Here is a 24,468-nt window from a genome sequence, read left to right as displayed (position 1 = left end):
AGCAAAGAGACCCAAACATGCTCTGATTCAGCAAACCTGTTGCATCATGTACAAGAAAGAAGATTCTACCTAAACATTAGGAAGAACTTCCTGACAGTAAGAGCTGTTCGACAGTGGAATTTGCTGCCAAGGAGTGTGGTGGAGTCTCCTTCTTTGGAGGTCTTTAAGCAGAGGCTTGACAACCATATGTCAGGAGTGCTCTGATGGTGTTTCCTGCTTGGCAGGGGGTTGGACTCGATGGCCCTTGTGGTCTCTTCCAACTCTATGATTCTATAATTCTATGATTCTATGTAGCTTCAGGTATGTGTTAGTACAACGGATAAGGGCTGATCAACATAAACTCAATCCAGACAAGGTGGGATATTCCTGTTGCTGGGTGGTTCATCTCACAAAACGAATTTCCCTATGGGCTTGCTTTGCAAGACGAAATGTCTTGCGAGTTCCTGCGGGTTTTTCCCCCTTTCCCCCCTTTTCCTAAGCTGCTAAGCCGCTTATCAGCTGATCCGCTAAAAGCCGCTAAACCGCTAATAGCGCTAATCCGCTAAGCTGTCAATGAGCTTGCTTCGCAAGACGAAAAAACCGCTAGATGAAGAGACTCGTGGAACGGATTAATTTCATCTTGCGAGGCACCACTGTACATAGCAAACCCTTCTAACCTCTGTGCATTGCCATAATGCTGTTCCCTGCTTTGTTTTTAAAGCCTTTCAACTGCCACTCCTGATATTGTGTATTTAATGTTGCTTAATGTTCTTGTTTTAAAATGGCAACTGGACCAAATTGTCCTGGGAATGCATTGAAAGGTAAAGTACAAATGAAATGAAGTGCAAATATAAAACTTATGCTGGCGAGACTAAACGTTCGGTTCTCCCTTCATGAACATTATTTACATATGCTCAATGGGCACAGTATGCTTTTTTTTTTTACAGTCCGATCCTACACATGCTTACTTTAAGAGTAAGCCCATTTGAGGGGCAGGATCCCAGAATTTCCCTACAAACTTTATTCCTGCGTAGTGCCATTAAAAAAAATAATTCTCCATCCATTAACTGTATTAAAAATTAGCAAAAACGAGAGAAACTTTTCACAAAGTACTCAGTGGCGGGGTGCAGGGGTTTGATGCAAAGTAATATCTTTTGATGGAGCTTGCAAGTCTCATTTCTTTCATTCAACAAGCCATCTCTCCAGTGGTCTAAATTCTGCTGGCTTCTCAGGGGCCCAGCGCTTCCTGAAAAGTTCACGAAGTCCCAGGCTGGGCTTTCCTGTAGGTGTGGGAACGTGGGGGAGCTACATTTCATGTACTTGGCAGCCAGCTGTTGCTGCTTTTAAGTTAAGACTTTATTCAAAAAGAAACCACTATGGAAAAGGTATATAAAACAACTTGCTTTAAATAGAAAATCAGCTCATCCGCTGCTCTCAGGCACTCTGTACCAAATGTACAGGCACTCTGTACCAACTTCCTCAAGGTTTCCAGGCTTCAGTTAAAGCCCAGGGGAAGAATCCCATGGGGCTTTATCAGGTAAGAATTCTGCAGCCTTCCCAGGGGACCATGCTTCCTGAAAGGCACATTAACTCCGAAGCTAGGGAGGTTATGGAGCACCGGAAAAGCCTTTTCTAGAAAGAAAACATGCACCACCTGCAGCCCTCTCACAATAGAAGGTCTGCTCAAGACTGTACACACAGTATGCAAAGTTCAAAACTGCCCTGAGAAGGCAGTTTGGCAAATCTGCCAAATTCTCATTCCCCCACTTTTAAGTTCAGTTCTCTGCAGTTCCGTTAACCATTTTCATTTTTTTGTTTGTTTAGGTCCTCATGGAAATCCACCAGCATTTTAGTGTCCTTTGCTATTAACGGATGGGTGAACTTTGCTCGATATACCCATTTCCACAGAGCAAATCAAATGCATGTTTGCAATTTCATTTAATATCTGCATTTTTACACCCATTACTCAGCTGGGGAGCTGCACTGCAGAATTCAGAAAAGTGTTGATTTTCGAAGAAGGCCTTTTGGTTTCAGTTCGCCTATTGTTTTGAAAAGTGAGAATTAGGTTGGTTTGCCTTTAAATGCAAAGTGAATTGAATTCCCTGCCCCAAATCTCTAGAAAAAACCAACACCTCTTTTGCAGGGGTGGAATTGGGGTGACTTTTGGGGGCAGAGGGCTTAACTGCCTTTTTCTCTTACCTGAAACCCTTCCTGGGCAATTAAAACAAACTGGTTCGAAGTGGCCAAAAATTGCTTTCAAGCAACTCTGTTGGAGCCAGATACTCCTGGCAATGACCTTGGATTACTTTCACTGGATGTTCTGCCAATACCACCTCCAGATGATCTCTCCAGAGAGGAAAAGGAATAGCTCTGAGTCACTCTTTGCCCTCTCACTCTCTCCAATGTATCACAGGCCATCTGCAATCCGCAACCATGATAACTCAAACAAAATCCAATATTCCCAAAGGCTTAACTTGGGAAAGATAGGGGGGAAAGATGGGGGGAAACCAGGCAAGGGTCTTCAGCAGCCTTTTCCAACTTTGGGTCCCCATATTTTTTTGGACTACAACTTTCATCAACCCTAGCTAGCAGCAACGGTGGAGGGTTGCTGGGTCCCCAGTTGTCGTCGGACTACAACTCCTATCATATCCAAACTAGCAGGTTAGGGATTGATGGGAGTTGTAGTCCAACAATATCTGGGGACCCAAGGTTGTTAAAGGCTGGTCTACAGGTATAGACAAGAAAGAACACAAATATCTTTCTCTGCGTTCGCTGCCATTACATTGAAAACAATTAATCAGAACCGAAACCAACATACTATACTCGCAAACTGAAGTGCTGATTTACTCTCCCACGGTCCTAAACGCTTTTTGAATAAATATAAATTTAAAAGCAACTCTCAGTGGGATCGAGGGTGCTTAGGGAACCGCCGATTGGCGGATCCCGGAATTCAAACGGAGAAATCGATTATCCAGCTGCGGCTGCCAATTCTCGACCGCGTCTCTGAGCAGCGTCTCGACCTTTAGGAGAGCCCAGCTTAGACCGGGTCGTCTCTCCGGCTTCCCCTCCAAAGGCTTTGATCCAGCAGCCGGGGTGGGCGGAAAATGGGAATCGGTTTCCCTTCAGGGAAAATAATCACAGCTGGGGGCGGGGAAAGGGGGGGGGAGAAGTCGCTGTTAAGAAAAAAGGGGCAAAAAGAGGCAAAAAGAACTTTGGGAATAGCGTCCCAAATAGGGAGAGATGTTGGGGGTGCAATTAAAGAGAGAGATGTGGGGAGAGGGGAGTGTCAAGCTGCGTCTCTAAGCATTCCTCCCGTCCCAGAAGTGGAATTCGAATCAATAGAAGTCGCTGCCCAATAATTTCGGACCAAAGTGTCCTTCCCCACGAACGCAGGTCTCACCAAGCTTCCCTGGACGCAAATCCCATAGGAGTCCTGGGTACTTACCCCCGAGTAAGCCGCTTCAAGACCGAAAGCCGTACCAGCGCCGGCGAGACCGGGATCGCCCTGCCATTCCCACGGCTTTCCAAGCCCGACACCCGCTTTGAAACACACCCGCCCACCCCAAAGAACTCCCTCGGTTGCGCCCCTCACCTTCTCACGCCGCCTCTCCTCCGCCCCGCCGGCGCGCTTCTCCATAACCCGCGGTGCCAGGCGTGCTGGGCCGGGCCGGCCCCACCTCCGCTGGGCTCGGCTCCTGCGCAGCCCCAACAGGAAGCCGGAGACTGGCGGGGAGGCAGCGGGAGCAGCCCGGCGCCCTCCGAGCGGGATGGGCGCGCGGGGACCGAGGAGACGGTATGTGCGCTTTGGCGCCGGGCCTCGTGCGCCCCGGAGCTGGGGAGCCTTTTTGGAGAGGTGGCGACGCGCGGATGGGTCCGAGCTAGAGGCTCCGAGGCCTGGCAGGCGGCGAGCGCAGTTCAGAAGAGCAGCAGCAGCAGCCTATGGAAAAGGTTCGGCTTGTGGCTCCAGCGGCGGGAGGAGGAGCTGGAGAGGGACAAGCAACAAGCGCCTTCTGTGCGGCTGCCTGCGAGCTGCCAAGTGTCGCGCTGCCCCTGGCCGCCCCTTGATCCCAGTGGTGGGGCCTTCAGGGGCAGGACTTGGAGGGCAGGACCAGTCCAGGGGTCCGCTCAGCAGAAGGGGCAGCAGGACCCCCAAACTCAACTGGGCACATTTTGAAGTACAACTAAATTCTTCCCCACCCCCGCTGTCAGACCAAGCAGTGCAAAGTCTAAAATTACCACTTAAGCTGCGCCGCTGTGGGATAACGCCACAGGGCTAACTAATCCCGTATTTCATATCGGATCATCTTTTTCCGCCGGAGCGCCCACGTGTCTGGATACCTAGGCACGGGCGGCAAGAAAAGCTGCGTTCTTATCATGAGTTGTATCGGGAGTAAGACTCCTTGCATCTCTTTTCCGAGTAAAACAAAAAAACCACTTGTGATCATAGTGCACGTTTGTGTGAAAAGCACATGATCCCTTACAGTGAACTGGAAACATCATACAGTACCTTCCACGTTCAGGGGGTGCCCTGCAGTTAAATAGGCAAATTAGATAGGTCTCTGCCCTCAAGGAGTCTACAGACTAAAATAAGGGACAAAGGAGGAATCAATGTGCTGAAATGCTTTTACGTGTACAGTGGTACCTCGGGTTAAGTACTTAATTCGTTCCGGAGGTCCGTTCTTAACCTGAAACTGTTCTTCACCTGAAGCAGTATTTCTGGGTTAGCGGAGTCTGTAACCTGAAGCGTATGTAACCTGAAGCGTATGTAACCCAAGGTACCACTGTACTTAAAAAGTTTCACTGCAACTTTCCAGAGCAGTTACGTTCAATGGGTCTTACTCCCAGTTACAGTAACTGTGCATAGGACTGCAGGTGTAAGCTCTGCTGAATTAAATGGGTGTTACAAGCAAGCATGGAGATTGCTCCCCCAGCTTTATCCCCTCACACTTTTGTCCCATGTTATCTAACTATTTTGTGGCATTTTGGTGGTCCGAATAAAGGTACTGCTTGACTGTGGATTTTCTCCCTTCTGGACTGGCATGCCTTCTTTTGCATTTGTACATTTTCTTCATTTAGGGGGGAAGTAGATAATCACAACAGGGACGCAGGTTGTGCTGTGGGTTAAACCACAGAGCCTAGGACTTGCCGATCAGAAGGTCAGCGGTTCGAATCCCCATGATGGGGTAAGCTCCCATTGTTTGGTCCCTGCTCCTGCCAACCTAGCAGTTCGAAAGCACGTCAAAGTGCAAGTAGATAAATAGGTACCACTTCAGCGGGAAGGTAAACGGCGTTTCCGTGCGCTGCTCTGGTTTGCCAGAAGTGGCTTAGTCATGCTGGCCACATGACCCGGAAGTTGTACGCCGGCTCCCTCGGCCAATAAAGCAAGATGAGTGCCGCAACCCCAGAGTTGGCCATGACTGGACCTAATGGTCAGGGGTCCCTTTACCTTTAGATAATCACAACACAGATCCACAGTTGGAACTTGGAGAAACTTCTTGCTCCATGCTGAAATCTCTTGGCCTGGTTACTTAGAAGTAAGCTCCACCGAGTTCAATGGGACTTAATCCTGGGTATGTGGGTGTGACCACCAGTGGAGAGGTGGTGTTGCAACGTAGCTGAACAGCAGAATATGGGAGGTATTTAGTTCAAAGGAGTTAACCAGGAACTCCATAGGCAAATTCCTGACAAGTGATTCTTCTCCCAGGCTTCACACTGCAAATATGGGGGATGATCATGAGAGTGGCCTGCCTTGCAGGGTTGTTGTAAATATTGCTGGGATAAGGTGCATCAAGCATGGGAAGGGTTGTAGCTCATTAGCTTACCACAAGCATTGCATGTCACAGATTTGCAGGTTCGGTTCCCAAAGCAGTCTAACACAAAACACCTGGACAGTCACTGCCAGCCAGTGTCATGTAACACCGAGTGAGATGGACCCATGGTCTGACTTGATGAAAGTGCAGGAGAGTAAGGGATACAGCTCAGTGGTAGGGCACATGCCCTGTATGCAGAAGGTAAGGGAAAGGGAAAGGGAACCCTGACCCTTAGGTCCAGTTGTGACCGACTCTGGGGTTGCAGTGCTCATCTCGCTTTACTGGCCGAGGGAGCCGGTGTACAGCTTCCGGGACATGTGGCCAGCATGACTAAGCCACTTCTGGCAAACCAGAGCAGCACAGGGAAACGCCGTTTACCTTCCCGCTGAAGTGGTACCTATTTATCTACTTGCACTTTGACGTGCTTTCGAACTGCTAGGTTGGCAGGAGCAGGGACCGAGCAATGGGAGCTCACCCCGTCATGGGGATTCGAACCACCAACCTTCTGATCGGCAAGTCCTAGGCTCTGTGGTTTAACCCACAGCGACACCTGCATGCAGAAGGTACCTGGTTCAATTTCTGGCATCTCCCGACAGGGCTGGGAAAGTCTTCTGTCTCTGAGAAACCCTAGAAAATCATTGCCGATGTTAGATGGATCAATGTCTAAGGCCGCCTCCAGGCTGCCGCTGTTTTGTGGGAATGATTCAATCACATATCAAAACTGTAGGTTGGGGGCAATTAAAATATATTACAGCTCTGCGTCGTCCAAGCACATGACCACTTTTTTTAATACTTTCTGTGGTTTGGGAAAGCAACGGAGAGAGCATTGAAAAGTGGGATGAATGAATGACTAATGCATAGAGGAGCAAATACTGCCCCCTCCGCAGACCAGGGTGGCTGCTCATTGTCATCCAAGAGCCCCATAAAGAAATCAGAAGAAATGCTCAATAAAGATTGGGTGTAATCTAAGCTCCACATAAATCTTGTGCAAGCAAATCAGGATGTATTCTCAATAAATACCGTAGCTCATCCGGAGGGGCCCCTAAGCAGCTTCCTATATTCCTGTTAGGAATATTTGAAATGTGCTATTTACATTATGTTGGAATCCCTAATATTTTTTTTTAAAAAAAGAAATGTGCTGTTTAAATGTGCTCTGTGTTTTTCTTAGAGCTGAAATGTTCAGTCAGTCAGTCAGTTAGCTTAATCAATTAAAGTAAGAGTAAGCTCTGTTGAACACAGTAGGGTTTACTTCCCAGTAAATATGCACAGGAGAGCACTGTTGGTCATGGGGGGGAAATGCCCTGGTTAATCAGGCAGTGGATTTTTTAAAAATAAGAAATATAATTTTAATACATGACCTAATCAAAACTGCACGTGGTGGGACCCATCTTATAGCCTGCAATGGCACATGTTTGCATTAGCTAAGAACAATAGAAATATTTTTGAGAAATAAGATTTTAACCAGGTGAAATTTTATAGATTCAATCCATTAAACCTCTTATGATGAATTGATTAAAATGTATTTACTCGGTTGCAGCCCTTTCTTCTTATTTTTGAACTTTCATAGGTGGAAGAAAATTAAACAGGACCTGAAACTTTAAAATCAAATCCCCACGCAACTGATCACTGGGGGACCATGAGCCAGCTACTATCTATCACTCAGTTTACCTAATCTGCCTCACAGGGTCGTTTTTAAAGATAAAAATGGAGAAGGGTGTGGGGAGAACCATATATGTTGCCTTGAGCTCCTTGGAAGATAGGTGGGATAGAATTGTAATAAGTACAATAAAACCCTCAGACTGTGACTGAATTAGCCAAGGGTAAATAGATTTGCCCTCTGATAGAAGTGTCCCTTCTCAGTGTATCAGAAGTCTGGTTTGCAACACACATTGCTGCGATAATGGTATTAATGGGCTTCTGTTGCTGAAACAAGAACGGGCAAATAAAAGAGTTTCTTCTTATCCCTTACGTCCTGCTCCTCCTGATCTGCAACAAATAAGCTCTCCCTTTATTCTCCCCTTTGCATCCTCTCTTATCGTCCAACCTCTCCCATCACAACTGCCGCACTTCCTGCCAAGATGATGTACTGTCGATGTTAGAAGAAAAGAGCCAAAATAATATATTTACTGTTTATTACATTGATATTCCACCTTTTCCTCCAATAAGCTCAATGTGGCATTGCATGGCTCTCCTCTCCTGATTTTATCATCTCAACAACCCTCTGAAGTAGGTTATGCTGGGAGAGAATCACTGACCTAAAGTCATCCACTCATGTGGACTCATGGCTGAGTGGGGATTTGAACCCTGGTCTCCTTGCATCAGAGTCCAACACTCTAACCATTACACCACACTGGCTCTCGAAGAAAGACAGACATGCTGGGCTGCTGCTGCTGCAGAACAAAGCGATACGTGGGGCTACCTTTGAAGGTGACCCAGAAACTACAACTAATCCAGAATGCAGCAGCTAGACTGGTGACTGGAGGCGGCCGCCGAGACCACATAACACCGGTCTTGAAAGACCAACATTGGCTCCCAGTACGTTTGTGAGCACAATTCAAAATGTTGGTGCTGACCTTTAAAGCCCTAAATAGCCTTGGTCCAGTATACTTGAAGGAGTGTCTCCACCCCCATTGTTCTGCCCGGACGCTGAGGTCCAGCTCTGAGGGCCTTCTGGTGGTTCCCTCATTGCAAGAAGCAAAGCTGCAGGGAACCAGGCAGAAGGCCTTCTCAGTGGTGGTGCCCGCCCTGTGGAATGCCCTCCCATCAGATGTCAAAGAGATAAACAACTACCTGACATTTAGAAGACATCTAAAGGCAGTCCTATAATGTGACTATTTTATTTTATTTTTAAACCTGAACTGTGGTTAATCAAAAAATGGAAAGAAAAGCCCAGGGTGAAGGAGGGGAGCTTGCCTAGGTTCATTCCCAAATTGAGCCACCGTGACATCCAAAGAAAGCAGTGAGATCAAAGCATTAAAATGGGTTAAAGACCAGTGTTAAGGGTGGGTCCTCCTGGGCCAGAAAAAAACGTATGGACGGAGCCTGTCCTGCTGGAGCCTGTCCTCACAGTGGCTATAACCAGACTCTCGTGAGAATGGTGAAAGCAGGACTTGAGCTCAACAGCACTCTCCCCCACGTGCGATTCCCAGAAACTGGCAGTCAGAGGCATACTTCCTTAGATAGTGGAGGCAGAACATAGCTAGTAGCCTTCAAGAGCCTCCATGATTTTGTCTAATCCACTTTTAAGGCCACCCAAATCAATACTTATTGCTGGCTGAAGATTGGTTGCTCTGCTACATGTGGTCCTCCACATATGCCTGGACTACAACTCCCATCATTGCAAACCACTGGCCATGCTAGCTTAAGGTTACCAGATTTTTTTCAAAGAATCCAGGGGCACTTTTTTTTTTGAAAAGAGAAAAAAAGTTATTTTTAAAAATATATTAAGAAGTAATATCTTCTCTTCTGTGGTCTCCTCTGTCGCGTGGCCTTCCTCTGGGCCCCAGCCTGCTCTCTTGGAGCGCTAGCTTCCATGGAGTAGGCTCGGGTTGGACCTGGGCTCAACCATGTGTCCTTGCCCTCCCAGTGCTCTCCCACCTCTCTTCCTCAGTGGCAGCAGTGTAGCAAGATCGGGGCTCCCCTCTTTTTTCTCCTTCCTCTTTCTTTCTCTTCCTTCTCCTTCTCCTCTCTTCCTTGCGTCAGTTCCAGGGTTTTCCTGGAGTGCCGCTGGGCGGGTGGCCGGGCGTTCTCACTCCCAGCTTGATTTGGGTCACGGGGTGTGTATGTGTGTCAGCGGTTCCCCCAGTTGATGCGCTGGGCGTCCCCAGTTCCCCCTTGGCAGTGGCGGCAGCAGTGACAGTCTCAGCAGCCCAGAGCCAGCCTGGTAGCGCAGTTGGCTCTGGCTGGCTTCAGGAGCTGCTCGCTGCCATGGAGCCCGCCATTTTGCCCCCCGGAAGTCCCCATATGATGTGTCTTGTGCCATTGAACCAATCATGCAACATTCATTCCCTACTAACAAATCTACAACACTTAGAATATAAATCCGGGGACATTAAATGAAATCCGGGGACATTCCGAGGACGGATTTTGTCCGGGGACAGATTTGTAAATCTGGGGACTGTCCCCGGGAAACGGGGACATCTGGTAACCATATGCTAGCTGGGGCTGATGGGAGTCCCCAATGACATCTGGATGGTCTGAACTCTGCTGTGGTAAGTCAGAGGAACCTTCTCCGTTGTACAGTCATTTCAAAGGAAAGCAAGAAACACAGGGTATTTGGCATTGTGAGAATTCCTCAGAGACATTTTGTCCTGGCTTTTAAAGGCATGTGGATTTCAAGATTTATTTAAAGAGGGGAAGGGGGGGAGAAGCGGATGCCTTCACAGAGTGTGGGACTCCTCACCTCCCCCCCAGTAAGTAATTGTTTCCCATTTCCGCAATTTTTACTTGGTACCTCCTTTCCGCGCGATAACGAAGGATATGGGAAGCCAATTCTTCAGCAACACCCCTGTCACAAGCTCACTTCTGTGTTTCCTGTTAGCGTTTTCAAGACACAAAGGGCCTGGTTTGCTCAAAAGTCTTTCTGCCCAAGACCCAGATAAATGACTAGGAGATGCAAAACCACACGGATATTTTCATTTCCATAGGGCTTTCACAGGAGAAAGTTCTGGTAGAATGTCATTGGGCTGGGGGTGGGAGTCATAAAACGGTTAAACCTGGAACATCTTGAGCTGGTCAAGAACCCTTTTTCAAAATCTTAATCTTCCTAAAAAAAAAAATGGAGCTGCAGGGTGTTTTTTGGAACAAAATCTATGGCCTTGTTTTTTCTCAGTTCTTGCCTGTACTTTTGCTTTTTGCAAAAAGAAGAGCTGCAATCAAATTAAGGAGAGCAATGGCCTTATGTGACTTCATTTCTCCTGGGTGCTCTAGTTGAAATTCCGGGGGTTGGACTAGATGACCCTTGAGGTTCCTTCCAGCTCTACAGTTCTATGATTCTATGAATCTGTGTTGGAAAGGGGCAGGGAAATAGTAAATTTAGGAGGGGAGCCACTGGCAGGCACTGTGCCAAAGGCCCTCTCAGGAGATTTGTAAAATCCTATAGCCCCTGGAACATCGTCCCAACTACTTTAGAACTGTCTCCTTTATAAGAATTGCCGTCTGATCCCTGGAAAGGCAAAAGCAGTGGCTCGAGTTTCCTCAAATTCTTTTTCACTTTAATATTTTATCATCCATTTAAATGTTAAAACTCAAGCATCCGTTTTCAACCTTAAACGTTTCCCAATGACTGGCAGTAACGAAAGAAGATGCACGAGTGATATTGAAAACGTATATTCCGGAGTCTACATCTGAACAGCTCTGCAAGTAACAAAAATTGCCAAAGTTATATTCTAATACAATTAGGGCATCCCACACAGAAGAAAAATGTATGGTGACGAAATCCTGGCAATGAGACATTAAAATGAATTCTTCACAATGTTATCGGTGGTTGAAGGACAATTTGAAGCCAGACTTACGATTCTGGAGGTTTACAGCTCAGCAAATCCTGTGCTGGACGGACTGCATGTGTTGTGTTTCATTCACAAGGAAACAGCTTTTGCCCAAGGGGGTGCAGAAGTATTGGAAACAACAAGGGTTGTCAAGCTGGGCCCAGAAGGAACCTCTGCAAGATTGCTCTTACCTCCAGGGGATTCTAGCACTGAAGTGAACATTTTTTAAAGGACCGGGAACAAATTGTACATCAGATGTCACCTTATTCTGCCAAAGATTGTGATATGATTGCCCAGTGCGATTAAAAGGAACATTCCAGTTCCCTGCCCCCCCCCCCCATAATTTCCTTCCTTACTAAGTAAAACAATTTCCTTTGGAAATAAATGTGCATGTTCAAGGAAACGGCAACAGGCTCCTTAATTAGAAACCAGGCAGAGTTGGGGGAGCAGAGAAGCACTTCTCTTGAAGTTTTATTTTATTATATATTTTTAAATAAAATTACTTATTTGGTTTTTCAAATTAGAATTTTACAATCACATATCCAACCTACAACACAGAAACAAGATTCCCAAGAATCTCCTGGACTTCCCTCCTCATATTATTAATCACTTCCTCCTGCATCTTTTATAATAATCCAAATCTTTTACATCTCAATTATATCCAAAATTCAGCATTAAACTACAAGCATTATTCCAATCCTACTCACAATTTTAACTGCTTACAATGGTTTTTAAGGTAATTTATAAATTTTCCCCATTCCTTGTTAAAATTTTGGTCTTCCTGATTTCTGATTCTTCCGGTCATTTTTGCCATTTTGGCATAATCCGCCAACTTAATCTGCCATTCTTCTCTGGTAGGGACTTTGTCTTCTTTCCATCTCTGGGCCAACAACATCTGCTGAAGTTTTATTTTTATGTGCTTTTTTATTCATATTTAGCCCACCCAGTTTCAAGATCTCAGAGGGATTGTTTCTTCCCCACCCCCTCTTTATGTGGTGACCGTGCAAGCTGCTCTTTGCAGAGGCGGATTTATAGCAGCACAGCCTAGGGATCGTTGTAGGGCATTGCAACTATGACGTAGTGCAGGGATGTCTAACCGGTTGATCATCATCTACCTGTCAATCGTGGGGTGTCTCTGGTTGATCCTGGTCGATCGCAGGACCCTGATCAATCACCCCCCCCAAAAAAAGCTCCACAACTCTAGCTGATCCTCCCCCCAAAGAGCTTAGAAACTTTGATGAAGTTTCTCCCCCAAAAGCTCAGTAACTCCAATGGATAGATCACTGCCAGACTTTTTATAGTGGGAGTAGATCGCAATCTCTTGGAATTTAGACATAGTGAATTGAGCAGAACTAAAAGAGGGCAGGGCTCCAAATTTGGGCAATGCTGAAATTTAAAGACCAAAGTCCACCCCACTCTTTGCCTGATGTTCTCAAAATGAATCACAGTAGCAATAAACGCTAGGAATACGTTCCAAGCCTGATGTTTACAGTACAACAGAAAAAGGTGCCTGACATTTCTCTTACTTGCCTGTTTGCATCCAGCCTCCCCCATTATTTCTACAGGCAGGGGCATCGCATAGGGGTAATAGGGTGCCGTGGCCCCAGGCACACCATTTTTGAGGGGGCCTGGCTGAAAAGCTTAAAGCCTACATGGGAGATGGATTGAAGAAAAGGAAATATGAATTGGCCCCACCCATCACAGCTAGGAGCTGGGTGGAGTTATAGTTCTAAAGAAAAGCGTAGACTCGTACACACTGGCCAGCTTCTGTTTTGACATGATATGTTTGTTTTGGGCTTCTCAGAAGTTTGTAAAGGCAAGAAGTGGGCAGGGGGAGTGCTGACCCGCAACGGTGCCCAACTGAGAGGTGCCAGAACTGCGCTGCAGTATGCTCTGGCTGAAAACAGCACTGCATAGTAGAGACTTAAACCCAGGTCCTCCTCAGCCTATTTTGAGCATCAACTCTTGTACATTGGTACCTCGGATTAAGTACTTAATTCGTTCCGGAGGTCAGTTCTTAACCTGAAACTGTTCTTAACCTGAAGCACCACTTTAGCTAATGGGGCCTCCTGCTGCCACCGTGCCGCTGGAGCACGATTTCTGTTCTTATCCTGAAGCAAAGTTCTTAATCTGAAGCACTATTTCTGGGTTATAGGAGTCTGTAACATGAAGCATATGTAACCTGAGGTACCACTGTAATAAGTTACTTCAACCGGGTGTGAGGGTGGGGGATAGACAGAAAGGCAACTTGTTCTTCATCCTCACTTGTTCATTCCCTTTTAGTAACTATTCATTGGTAGAGTAGATTTCTTCCAGGCTTTTACTTACCATACTTCCTGCTTCTTCTCCAAATTTAGTTAATGCAAGTCAGTTAAAGCATGAGTCAACATGCGCCGGTCTTAACTTCTTGGCTCTACCTCGGCCCCATGTAAAACCTGTACTTAGAATGGCCTTTTTCGATATGAGTAATAAATCTAAAATTTTCCTTATCCTTTCAGTCATCAGCCTTGCCAAACTATTTCTTTCTGCATACCACTGCGATACATTTACCAAACTCCAACACATCCAAGTCTTACATATTAACTTGTTTATTAATTTATTCATGCAATCAAATTTACATCCCAAGTGTTGGTGCTGACCTTTAAAGCCCTAAACGGCCTCGGTCCAGTATACCTGAAGGAGCGTCTCCACCCCCATCATTCTGCCCGGATGTTGAGGTCCAGCGCTGAGGGCCTTCTGGCGGTTCCCTCATTGCGAGAAGCAAAGTTACAGGGAACCAGGCAGAGGGCCTTCTTGGTAGTGGCGCCTACCCTGTGGAACGCCCTTCCAGCAGATGTCAAAGCGATAAACAACTACCTGACATTCAGAAGACATCTTAAGGCAGCCCTGTTCAGGGAAGTTTTTAACGTGTGATATTTTACTGTATTTTTGGTTTTTATGGAAGCCGCCCAGAATGGCTGGGGAGGCCCAGCCAGATGGGCGGGGTATAAATAATAAATTATTATTATTATTATTATTATTATTATTATTATTATTATTATCCCATCTTTCCATCCGAAGACACCCAGAGTGGCTTAAAATATGAAATCCATTAAGAATAACACATTGGAGCTGCAATCCTATATACACTTGCCTGGGAGTAAGTCCCATTACCCAGTTGGCAGGTATTGCTTCTGAGCAGACATGTGTAAGATTGCACTGTTAGCATGCAACCAGACTCATGCTTACCTAGGAGTAGTAGGAGTAATAATAATAATAATAATAATAATAATAATATATTATTTATACCCTGCTCATCTGGCTGGGCTTCCCCAGCCACTGAATACTAAAACACAATACAGCATTAAACATTAAAAACTTCCCTAAACAGGGCTGCCTTCAGATGTCTTTTAAAATAAGATAGTTGCTTATTACCTTGACATCTGGTGGGAGGGCACAGTGGCGTAGCGTGGGTTGTCAGCACCCGGGGCAAGGCAAGTAATTTGCACCCCCTAACCCGTGGATTTGCGCCCCCTAACCCTAACCCCCAGATGTTGCGCCCGGTGCGGCCGGCCCCCCTGCACCCCTCACACTACGCCACTGGGAGGGCATTCCATAGGGCAGGCGCCACTAACAAGAAGGCCCTCTGCCTGGTTCCCTGTAACCTCACTTCTCACAGTGAGGGAACCGCCAGAAGGCCCTCTGTGCTGGACCTTACTTCTGAGAAAACATGCATGGGATTGTGGCATTGGTTTATTAAAGAAAGCTAAAAACTGAGACAAAACAGGCTTTACAGTTTAATGACCCACATTGTTACTATTCTCTCAGTTCTAGAACTGCAGACTTTCAGATGAATCTCATTTGTGATTGCTAAAAATCAACACAGTGTTATTTTTCAAGGTGAAAAAGGTTAAAACATGTTCTCTCTTGTGTGAGAAAGCTAGGCACCTCCCATTTCAACAATTCAAGGATGTCATAGTCATAATATACTTTTCCCCACCCGGTGATCACTCATGTATGGCTGTCAAAGTAGCAGTCTCCTTGCTCAAATGCTGAAGAATGCAAGATTCCAGTCCTTCCCATGGAGTCCTCTTGATTTATCTTCTTCATTTCAGGCCTTCACCTTTCCATTGCTTGACAGCTCTGCCTCTCCCACCAGCTTATCTGTTCTTGCATTGTCTCCAGCATTTTCTGCATGTTTGCCAGCAACTCACAGCACCACTTTCCTCACCACTTTCCCAACTGCATGGCATGTCCAATGTGGTTGGCTGACATCCATGCACTTAATTATTTCCCAGAGGAATGGCTTGGAACCGAAAGCACTTGGATGGGATCACTCCTTATGAACTGAAATGGGAAGCTGTGGTTTTCTGCTGAAGAAAGTACAGTGGTACCTCTGGTTACATACGCTTCAGGTTACAGACTCTGCTAACCCAGAAATAGTACTTCAGGTTAAGAACTTTGCTTCAGGATGAGAACAGAAATCGTGCTGTGATGGCACGGTGGCAGCAGGAGGCCCCATTAGCTAAAGTGGTTCCTCAGGTTAAGAACAATATCAGGTTAAGAATGGACCTCTGGAACAAATTAAGTACTTAATCCGAGGTACCACTGTATTTCCATTTGCTTCTCCAAGTACAATCATACATTGGATTCCGAATGCCTTGGTACTCTGACGTTTCGGCTCCTGAATGCCACAAACCTGGAAGTGAGTGTTCCGGTTTGTGGACGTTCTTTGGAACCCAAACGTTCAACGGGAAGCCACTCTTTGGTTTCCAAACTTTTGGAAGTTGAACAGACTTCCAGAACGGATTCCATTTGACTTCCAAGGTACGACTGTAGGGGGTTTATCCTCCTCCTCCACAGTACACAAGTGAGCACAAACAGCTGGGCTATACACTCATACAGTTATTCACATGTAATGTTCAATGAGTATACTAACTGTGTACACAATTGTTGAGTGCCATGGACTGGCTGGAATGGTGGGAGGCACCAGCTGGGGAAACCCCAAGGGATGAAGGCTCAGAGCCTGGGGATTGGTGGTGGGACAACGATGGCTGGTCAGAGGGAGAAGAGAGAGCACAATGGGAGGAGTTGTTGTTAGAAGCTGAAGGGGCAAGAGGGTTTGGTGAGTAGGAAGAGGCTGGGGTAGTGATCAATTCTGGCTGAGAGGCAGAAGAGGAGGTTGGAGAAGAGGGGGGGCAAGAGGCAGAGATGAGGCAGGCTGCTGAAGATGAGGTAGGGAGTCCTCGCCTCCTGTTGTGACAAGTTCCCTTTCCCCCTGGTCTCCCAGGACCCAAAGAGGCATGAAGAGGCTGGAGCAGAGACAGATGTGCCGTCAGTGTCTCAGATTGCCTAGGAGAAACTCAGGAGAGGAGGAAGCTTAGACAGCTATGGGAAGGCAAGACCTATCAGGAAGAGTTGCTGTGCTCACTAGGCCTGGCACTACTGAGCAGCCTGTTTCTTCTAATAAAGAGTTAATTTCACTTACTCCATGTGATTTATTGCTGACCCACTCCCGACATTGAGCTACACAAATCAACAAGTATATACACTTCCACACAATCACTTGTGTGTGTGTAGAGACAGCTTGTTCAACAGAATATGTGAACAAGTCTAAGGATAATAGAGGGTGGGAGGGACTAATAAGGATTTTCAAGGTCTGGGACCAGCAGAAACACAGCTTTCATTCTTCAAAACCCCATTGTGCAAAAAGATAAATGGAACTGAAATTAGAGAGCTTTACTTTAGAAAAAAGGCAATTGCGTTCTTTCCCACCCTGAGTCATTGCCAGTCCTTCTTGCCATCTTCCCCATCTCTTTATTGCAATTCAGATAGATCCTAAAAGCCAATTAGTTTGTTTTAAAGATGATGCTTCAACATCTGGTCCTGGAAACACAGTTAATTTGTGTAATCTGACACAAACCAAGAGCATACAGACGATGCATTAGCAATTAACACTCAGTTTAGGCAGTCATTAGCTCTGCTATCAATGGCTCATTTTACATTTAATATCATTTACTAGATCAGCAGAATGCTGCCTTCTCTTGAGGAAATATGGAGCCATTTATTTCAGCACAACTTTTACATCCGGCAGGAAACTGAGAAAGTCAGACCTAAAGAGAATAAATGGACTCTGAAGATGAAATGAAATAATAATAATAATAATAATAATAATAATAATAATAATAATAATAATACCCACCATGTTCTCTTGACCGTAATTTGTTTTAACTGATTTTAATATTGCATTTTTTAAATTACTGTAACCTGCTCTGAGACCTCATGGTGAAGGCTGGCTAAGAAATACAACAACAGAAATGTGTAAATGCTGAAAAGTACATACTATATGTAGAGCTGAGCAAAAAGATATACCTTCATTTCTCACAAGCCTTTTAAGTGGACATCTTCATCGCTGTATCTGTCTTGGATTTGTAAAACCCACCCCCCTATAACATTGCTTTTATATACGGAATTGTTTTTGCAAAATATTGTTGTGTGGGGATGAAGTTCTCCCAACAAATTTTCTCAGAAAAGTCTTTTGAAAATATACTCCTTTTATATAAAATGTGTAATTTTATAGAACCCTCCCACTCCTGGAGGCATGAATCTGGATTACCACTTTCAGACGTGTGGTGACAGTGAATACTGTAACCAATCATACCAGCCAAAAATATATATGCTAATATGAGTGTGGGCACCCTCTTTCCTGATGATAGAGGGAATAATAATAAAGGCATACCAGTTTGCCAAAAAGGTGGCTTTTGTTTCCATTCCCATTCTTATTTTATTGGTTAGATTATCTGTTAATGCTAGTCACCAGACCTTTTTTTGTACCATGAAATCAGTGTAGCACCCTAGGCAACTTTGCACCAATATCTGGTCATCACGAGTCTTGCTGCTCAGAACAATTGTCCAATAAGGTTTTCATTCTGCAGATCCATATTATCTCCCAAATAAAGGTTGAGTAAGGCCAACTCTGACAGGGGACGCAGGTGGCGCTGTGGGTTAAAGCCTCAGCACCTAGGACTTGCCGATCGAAAGGTCGGCGGTTCGAATCCCTGCGGCGGGGTGCGCTCCCGCTGCTCGGTCCCAGCGCCTGCCAACCTAGCAGTTCGAAAGCACCTCCGGGTGCAAGTAGATAAATAGGGACCGCTTACCAGCGGGAAGGTAAACGGCATTTCCGTGTGCGGTTCTGGCTCGCCAGATGCAGCTTTGTCACGCTGGCCACGTGACCCGGAAGTGTCTCCGGACAGTGCTGACCCCTGGCCTCTAAGTGAGATGGGCGCACAACCCCAGAGTCTGTCAAGACTGGCCCGTACGGGCAGGGGTACCTTTACCTTTTTAAGGCCAACTCTGGATAACATTTCCCCCTGCTATTGCTTTGATTTCTCTGAACCCCTCCTCCCAAAATGTGCTTCCCTTTGTACAGGTCCACCACAGGAGTCTCTTGAGACATTTGAGAAATTTGGGCTCAACCTGAATTTCATGTTGAATGAAACCCCGTTGTCAGTGTGCAGACCAGCAAACTTTGCGGCTGTACTTGGGAAGTAGCTCTGTGCCCCCAGATCTACAGTGTCTGCTACATCCTGTAGCCTTTCACAATTAGCACAACCCCTGATTTAAACAGATAAGATAGTTTTGTGCTTGAAACTGTGTTAATAATTGGAGGCATCTCAGATATTCTCTGGGTAATTTTTAACTTGCACAATTGCTAAGTATGCAGGTGATAAACCCACATCTCCGGTCTTACTTAACATAATGGTAGGACAGTTTCTAGATAACATAGAACCATTTCTCCATTAAACAAGCAACTTTTTGTTGGTTTAGAAGCCATTTTATTGGGAAAGAGAAAAAAATCCCAGTTAGACCTGCTCATGAACATTTGCCATTGTTGCACTACAGAAGCAGTTTCCACACAACATTGTGCAACCCATGTGTGCAGTTTTGGCACATAGAGTCCTGTATCAGTATGGGCTGATTTAAAGATGAATGAATCTGTAATTTTGCACTCTCTCTCTCTCTCGCCCTCCCTCCCTCCCTCCCTCCCTCCCTCCCTCCCTCTCTCTCATCCTAAGTTCAGTTTGCCCCATTTTGGTATGTTGTTGTTGTTGTTTAGTCGTTTAGTCGTGTCCGACTTTTCCTGACCCCATGAACCAGAGCATGCCAGGCACTCCTGTCTTCCACTGCCTCCCGCAGTTTAGTCAAACTCATGCTGGTAGCTTCGAGAACACTGTCCAACCATCTCGTCCTCTGTCGTCCCCTTCTCCTTGTGCCCTCCATCTTTCCCAACATCAGGGTCCTTTCCAGGGAGTCTTCTCTTCTCATGAGGTGGCCAAAGTATTGGAGCCTCAGCTTCAGGATCTGTCCTTCCAGTGAGCACTCAGGGCTGATTTCCTTAAGAATGGATAGGTTTGATCTTCTTGCAGTCCATGGGACTCTCAAGACTCTACTCCAGCACCAAAATTCAAAAGAATCAATTCTTTGGCGATCAGCCTTCTTTATGGTCCAGCTCTCACTTCCATACATCACTACTGGGAAAACCATAGCTTTAAGTATACGGACCTTTGTTGGCAAGGTGATGTCTCTACTTTTTAAGATGCTGTATACGTTTTGGTATACGTTGGCTATTTTTTATTTTGGAAATCTGCACAGAAAGTCATCTGCAATTCTGCCCACTTCTCCCAATGCACAAATTAATTTCTCCTCCATCCCTAATTGTTTTGTTTTGAACTGTAAGTTGATTTTGGGTAAGTGATACATTAATTCAATAAATCACTCTCATCATGCCAATTGGATTTGGGGAGAAATGCTGAATTGCTTCGTTGTTGCTTCCCTGTGTGTGCGGTTTTTGGTAAGGACAGAGATATCTTGTTAAAAATTCCTTTTCTAATGGCAGTGTTGGATTGGTGCCACAACAACCCACGCCTCCTTGCAGTCAGTTGCAGCTATGTGTAAGTGTCCTGGTAAGCTTACCAGTGGAAACGGATATCTGGATCCTAGGTGGGGAGATTTCAGCCTCCCCCAAGAGTGTTTGTTTTTGTTCAAAGCATAACGGTCCTATCTGCAAATTAAAACATACCAGCAATCTGAGAAATGGCACAGTGTGCATTTCATTGTGTTTTAGTACGCATAAGCATGCATGTATGGCCTCATCTGCCCTGTCCAAAAACCCCAAACAGTGTTATACCACTTTAAACAACCATGGCTTCCCCAGAAGAACCCTTGGAACTGTTAGCTCAGGGTAAGGAGAGCCAGTGTGGTGTAGTGGCTAGGAGCGGTAGTCTCGTAATCTGGGGAACCGGGTTCGCGTCTCCGCTCCTCCACATGCAGTTGCTGGGTGACCTTGGGCTAGTCACACTTCTTTGAAGTCTCTCAGCCCCACTCACCTGACAGAGTGTTTGTTGTGGGGGAGGAAGGGAAAGGAGAATGTTAGCCGCTTTGAGACTCCTTCGGGTAGTGATAAAGTGGGATATCAAATCTAAACTCTTCTTCTTCTTCTTCTTCTTCTTCTTAGAAGAACCCTATTCTCTTCACAGAGCTACAATTCCCAGGGTGCTTTAACAATCAATCCCTCTTCCCAGGGAACTCTGGGAAATGTAGCTGCTTTGTATTATCATTCAGCCCGGCACTGAGATCCACCACCAAGGGCCTTCTGGCAGTTCCCTCATTGCAAGAATGAGGTTACAGGGAACCAGACAGACGGCCTTCTCGGTAGTGGCGCCTGCCCTGTGAAACGCCCTCCCTTCAGATGTGAAGGAAATAAGCAGCTATCTTCTCTTTAAAAGACATCTGAAGGCAGCCCTGTTTAGGGAAGTTTTTAATACTTGATGCTGTATTGTTTTTAACACTTGATTGGAAGCTGCCCAGAGTGGCTGGGGAAACTCAGCCAGATGGGCGGGGTATAAATAATAAATTATTATTATTATTATTATTATTATTATTATTATTACTACTACTACTACTTAAGATAACAACTGGATACCCATAATCCATTGACTCTAGGTGGCATTCACTGCAGCACTAAGGAGATTGTTCTTTCAACGCACGTATTTCTGCTTGCTCAGTGGAAACATTTACCCTCTCCTCCCCATGAATGCTGTCGTGTGGTTTTCCCCAACCCTTCAGAGCAGACTGGGGGTGGGGTCAGATGAGGTGAGGGGGGAAAGCCCCATTGTGCTAGCAGGCAGGAGTGCCAACTTGGCTCTGCGACCGTGGGTGCTTAGGGCTGTGAGTGCCATGCTGCGTGTATGACCCTGGCACTGAAATTAGTGGACGCCCAGCCCCTTCATGGGGAATTTTGTGGGTGCTCAGGCCCCAGGGAGTTGTCACCAATGCTAGCAGGAGTCCTGGCATTGGCTTCCACTAGCAGAATGGCTTAGTTGAATCCAGCACATTTTCAAGGTACAATCCACTTTTAAAACCTTGCTGGATTTCGCTGGACCAGTTTAGCATGTGCTTAAATGTTCCTCCTAAATGGGACCTTAAATGTTTTTAGCATTGATTGGGGCCATGCCCGCCCCGTACAAAACTGTATCATTTATTTTTTCCAATCAATAAGAATTAGATCAACAAACTGATTCTTATCTATGTCATCTGCAGTTGTATAAAATATTAACAAGAGTCCATATCAACAAACCATAAGAGCTTTTACAGGAAAACAGCAAGTTGGCATTAAAAACATGTTCTGGCAGACAGGACCCTCAATGAAGTGTAAACAATAAATGACTTTTATAAGTAGCTTCTTCCCCTACATTGATTGTCTGACTAGTTCTGTTGGTTCCCTTTGATTTTTTATTTTTTATTTTTGCTTATTTGTGTGATACGAGAATATGCATCTCGAATTTTGCAACGCATTTACTGTCATTGGGGGAGGAAAACCACCCTGGCAAATTGTTGGTATATATCCACAAAGGGGATAGAATAACTTGTCCTGTTTTCAGATTTGGCTGCCACTGAAAGTCTCCCCTCACCCCCATCACAACATAAGACTGTGTCAAAGGTAGGAATGGGCAACCTCCAATTTTCCATTAGAAATACCATCCGGACAAGACTTTGATGCAGGGGAGATGGCACCTGAAATGCCAAACAGAAACCTGCCCCATCTGGAGATGTGCCTGGATGTAGGCAAGGAATCACTGGGAGTCAAGGCCTCCTCAGGAGTAAGATCCTCCTCTTGAGGGCAAAGAGTCAAGTGAGGTCATGGTCCCAGCAGCTCCAGCTCAAGAGCCCCAGTGCTAGCCTGGAAAAAGCTGCTTGGACCAGATATGTGTACTGTTATATAAAAAAAACACTGCTCCTTTTCCTTTATAGAGTCCTTAAGTTGGTTCCCTATCAGTAGGAGAAAATAAGAGGCCAACCAGATAATATTGAGAAGCAAAGCAGCTAGTAAGCCTGGTCTTTATTAAACTGTTGCAACAGGGTCCTAACTCACCATATGCAGGAGGCAGAAGGAACCCCAAACAACAGTGCACAAGCCCCTTATATAGACTTTTGAAATTGCCCACTCTGTAGCTCAACCCCCCCCCCAAAAAAAACCCATCATACATACATCACAGAAGGGGGCAATCTACAGCAGAAATCCTGTTTGCAAGGATATCTGTTAATGGTCACTGATTGCTTTACCTGGGCAGCCTGGCCATTCTTTGGTGATGGTAAATACTTCTTGAATCCAGGTCACAGGCTCACCCTATTCATACACAAAATTGCCCTTGAGACAGGTGAGCAAAAGACAATGGAGAGGCTTCCCCATTTCCTTCCTCCTTGCAGAGAAATATTTGAGGTCAGTTTGGGAGAGACAAAATGGCTTCAGGATTGCTCTCCTGTACTATTTCAGACACATGGTATATATGCTTAAGTATGTGTTTGCCTTGTACATTTATGAACATTTATTTTATATTAGGGACCTTAGAATTCTTATTACAGTGTGTGTGGTGTTTTGTTGAATACAAGTGGCCAGGTCTAAAATTTGACACGGGAAACAACAGACAAAGTGAAGAGTTAAATGGGGAAGGGGTCAGCTCGGAAGCAGCATTTAGTTTTATTTTCAATTACATGTACTTAGGCTCAGGCATGTGTCTTGAACTCAATACATGGCCATGTAGAAAGCTAAGAAATTGCACTGTTATATGCACATTTCATTGCTGCTCATTGGACCTGCTCCCATAGAAGCCTGAACTTTCAAAACCAGTGAAAAATTAAAGGTTTGAGCACTAACATTAAGATTCCTGGGTAGACACTGCTCATACTTTGTGGCTGCCTTGATGGGCCACTGACTCACCAGGAGATGTTTTTAATTTCCAGAAATACAGTTTTTAAGCTGCCACTTCATGTTTACATTTCTCATTTCACAGCACAGAGCGACGCTGAGATGGGCAGCAGATGGCTTGAGCTCTGTCCTTATGGAATAGCTGTATGCAGCGGTCTTTCGACCCAGCTTCTGGAATGGATCACAAACCCTACATTTCATGTATCACAGTTCCTGGCCAAATCAGGACCCACAGAGCCTCAATTTACAGCTAAGCATACATTACAGTTGGGGTGAGGAACTTGGGGCTCTCCGGATGTGGTTGGACTCCAGTTCCCATCAGCCAGTGGTCAGGGAAGATGGGAGTTGTAGTCTAGTACATCAGAAGAGCCACAGGTCCCCATCTCTGCTTTCCAGCTGAGCTTGTTGACCTGGACATGCACAAAAAACCTCTCCACCTGGAATGCAGAGCTGTCAAAATGTAGCAGGATCAGACCATGTTGGGCTGCCTAGTCCTGCCCGTGATTATCCTGCTGTTTTTAGAGGTAAATAAAATGGCACCCCACAAGCCTCTTCCATGGGTCAGGGTCTTTCCTAAACAATGTGAGTCTGGGGCACAGGGGCTGAAGGGAAAGAAGGGGACAAGAAAGTTTCCTACAATGAACTTCCTTTAAGTTAACCTATTTCAGGATCCAAGCCAATGTACTTAAAGTAACCCTTCACTCCATAAGGCTTCCTTTCACACGGTTAATGCTGACTAAGTTGGAGTCTTCAGACAGGTCATCTGAGAAATAAACAAGACCAATTATTTGGCATCTGTTACGTAGGCCTCCTTCATGGTCTTTGGGAATTTTTGCTAGAAATTCCAAGCTGGAAACTATGATATCAGCTTCTCTGGACAACAGAGTGCACCTCAGAGAGAGTTTCTTGAAGTTTCATATTGGTAAAAGGATGCATGCAAACCCAGGTA

General features: G+C 45.6%; 1 protein-coding gene and 1 long non-coding RNA gene across 5 annotated transcripts in view; one reads left to right on the top strand and one right to left on the bottom strand.

Moving 5' to 3' along the window:
• LIFR (LIF receptor subunit alpha) overlaps positions 1 to 11,555 on the bottom strand; it is a 95,013-nt gene extending 83,458 nt beyond the window's left edge. For 2 of the 4 annotated variants that reach the window (XM_083703432.1, XM_083703429.1), the window contains exon 1: positions 3,572 to 4,024. The gene's annotated coding sequence lies outside the window, so the exon portion shown is untranslated. Of the gene's footprint in view, positions 1 to 3,424; positions 3,519 to 3,571; positions 4,025 to 11,302 lie in introns of those variants that run through there. The other 2 variants (XM_083703430.1, XM_083703431.1) reach the window with 2 other exon arrangements.
• Positions 11,556 to 13,081: 1,526 nt separating this feature from the next.
• On the top strand, positions 13,082 to 24,071 carry LOC310827605. The gene is made up of 2 exons (XR_014556463.1): positions 13,082 to 13,191; positions 23,605 to 24,071. It is a non-coding gene; the product is annotated as an uncharacterized lncRNA (long non-coding RNA).
• The last annotated feature ends 397 nt before the right edge of the window (positions 24,072 to 24,468 follow it).

The sequence above is a fragment of the Podarcis gaigeae genome (genome assembly GCF_964106915.1).
Source record: "Podarcis gaigeae genome assembly, chromosome: 11".
Classification (NCBI taxonomy): domain Eukaryota; kingdom Metazoa; phylum Chordata; class Lepidosauria; order Squamata; family Lacertidae; genus Podarcis; species Podarcis gaigeae.
Note: the sequence above shows the minus strand (reverse complement) of the source record. Positions and strands in the feature narration are given on the sequence as shown.